Source organism: Etheostoma spectabile, chromosome 2 (assembly GCF_008692095.1).
Source record: "Etheostoma spectabile isolate EspeVRDwgs_2016 chromosome 2, UIUC_Espe_1.0, whole genome shotgun sequence".
NCBI lineage: Eukaryota > Metazoa > Chordata > Actinopteri > Perciformes > Percidae > Etheostoma > Etheostoma spectabile.
In genome coordinates this window covers 14,686,782-14,689,438 of record NC_045734.1, presented here as the reverse complement: position 1 = coordinate 14,689,438, position 2,657 = coordinate 14,686,782, and the positions used below count along the sequence as shown (strand labels likewise).

General features: G+C 39.1%; 1 protein-coding gene across 3 annotated transcripts in view; it reads right to left on the bottom strand.

Moving 5' to 3' along the window:
* Window positions 1-1,588: 1,588 nt before the first annotated feature.
* pax5 (paired box 5) overlaps window positions 1,589-2,657 on the bottom strand; it is a 54,040-nt gene continuing 52,971 nt past the window's right edge. For all 3 annotated transcript variants that reach the window (XM_032539775.1, XM_032539786.1, XM_032539793.1), the window contains exon 11: window positions 1,589-2,657. This exon is cut by the window's right edge and continues 1,839 nt beyond it. The gene's annotated coding sequence lies outside the window, so the exon portion shown is untranslated.

Sequence of the window (2,657 nt, the reverse complement as noted above, 5' to 3'; positions counted from 1 at the left end):
GTCGCTTACTTGGCTTTTTTGTATATTTTGTGCCTTTTTTCACACCTAGTCAAGCCAGTGGGTTGTGTTTAGCCGTGCTAGTCGTGTATGGATATTTCTCAGAAATTCAGTCAGAGATTCACTCATAATTTTTTTATGTAAGAATAATGACAATAATAACTCAATGGATCAAATGAAATCTTTTTAGCAACTCTGAAGCTTGAAAAAACAACATCTGATGAACATCGCCAGATAGCTATGAAGTAACAACAAGAGTCTACAGATATTCTAGCATGTTGTTAAATGCTAACACTAGCATGATACCATGCTCACAAAGATTAGCACGACCCCTTTGTAAAGCGTTCAAGTCCCTGTACGAACCAAGTATGGAGGAGGATTGGCAGTTGGAGAGGTGCCAGTTCTCCAGTTTGCCTCTTGAAAAAGGCACCAAACCCCCTAACTGATCTAGAGGCGGCGTACCATGGTTACCCTGAACTACCCACTAAATTCCATCGGTGTACTGTGTGTAAAGCTACATATATGGATTTCCTTGTGGATTGTGTGGATTAAGAAAAAAGGAGTAAATTAATAGTAAGTTCACTATCTTAGTTTAGCATAGGTCAAGTAGCCTATTAGTTTAGTTTAAAGTTTTAGTGTAAAGAGGATCCATCCATCAGTTGTTTTCCATCAGTTGTTTTCGCTGAAAACCACAGGCCAACCTCATGGTAGCATTAGAGAAAAAGTCAATGGAATCATGAATGTGTGTGCCAAGTTTTGTGCCAATACATGTAGTAGCTGTTGATATAGTTATTCACTGGAAGTAAAAAAAAATTGACCTGGTGGTGGCGCCAGAGGAAAAGTCAGGGATAACCAAAGTTTGTTAATATTTGTACTAAATTTCATACTAATCCATGAAATACTTACATGGCTAAAATGTATTTAATCTATCAGGGACAGGACTCTTCTATTAAAGTCAATACAGCTCATCGACTGGGTAACTCAGTGCTGCCTCTGTTGGCTGGAAGCTATAATGCAGCAATACTCGCAATTCAAACTATAATCAAATTTTTTTTCGAGGCAGCTATGAGTGTTTTGCTGCTTAGAATCAATCCAGTTGAAGTTGTACAGATTCCTATGCCAACTTATATTTGCTCATACCGACTTTATGAAACAGACCCTTTTTGGAATATATTTAGATTTGTGTTACCTTCCAGCCACCTGACGTCATTTGTTAATTGCTGAGAGTATTTTCCATCAGATGAGTTAGAATTTTCACACTATCCCTGTTACAAATGTTATGAGTGAATATGTGACTGATATGTCTATGGTGAGTAAGTGTCGGGTGCTGGATCAGGGCTTGGTCCTGTCATCAGAGCTGCAATGTTGCCATTGGTACAGTATGTAAATTATCAACCCGAAGTTTGCATTGAAATTACTGGTTGGTACGTGTTTGTGAAAGGCATTACATAATCTACAAACCTCTGTTCGCTTGGGCAGACAGGCAGAGTTTTGTTGAGTTGCAGGGAGGGACGCTGAATCCTATTTAATTGATGCATGGTCAGTCAGGGGGGAGTTGACGTATAAAACTAAAGGCACTGTCCTTGTTTTCAGCTGGTGTGGTTCAGGTTCAATAATGCCTCAGAATCAAGCGAGAAAGACATAAATAAGGAAAGGCTCCTGCTACGGTGCACGCTGGCAGCACAGCAGGCGAGCCGTCATCAGAATCTGTTTTAGAGTTGCGCACACACAACTTTTAAGTTCTACAAATGTAAAAGGATCCACTCTATCACTATGTTAAAACCCAGAAACAACAAAAATTGAGAAACTAACAGCTTTGTTCAGTTTTATAGGTATATGTTTATATAGCTATGTTTTTTGTCTTACGCTGCAGATTGGGTGCCTTCAATCTGTTCGCTAGTAAAACTACACAGTAGCAATGAAGCGCTACGGTCAGCCACACACACCCCAAACAAACGAAAGAAATGTAAACACTTGCAGACGATGGCTAAAACAACACCACACACTTCTTAGTCATTTTTTTATCAAAAGAAAACTTCATCACTAAAATCTAAATTTAAATGTGAATAATTGAAATTGCTATTGACATTGTGACTTCTCTTCTTGTTCACTGATTACTGTACAAATCTTGTATGGACAGAATTGTGAAGCTACATACAGGTTAAGGAAGATATTGCCCTCTGACAAGGTCAATACTGGGCCCTCAAACATTTGCAAGGGATAACACACTGATTTCAGATCAGCGCTGAAGGGCGAATCTGTCCTACTCTGTCTGTACATGATGGGTAAGGCCTCGACCCTGGTGTCATACATTGTCACAGCGCAGAACTAATGTAGGAGACAAACAAAAATAAAACAGTTTCACTTGTTTTTTCACAAAAGCATTTCTCTTTATAGAAACAATTTCAGGATATCAAACAGCACAAGGACAAGCACTCAAAAGGGGGAGAGAATAAGAAGAAAAGGGAAGAAGTATGTGATGGTTCTAAAAGTAAGTCAAAAAAATTAAAATTTGCGCCTTTAAATGATGATTGAGTCTCTTTGTGCTTTTGTAGTTAGTCAGCCGATCCACTAGGGGGGCCCATCTTTGGGGAGTTTAAAGAGAGAAGTAGAAAGAAAGCTAGAGCGAGAGGAGAGAGAGAGAGAGAGAGAGAGAGAGA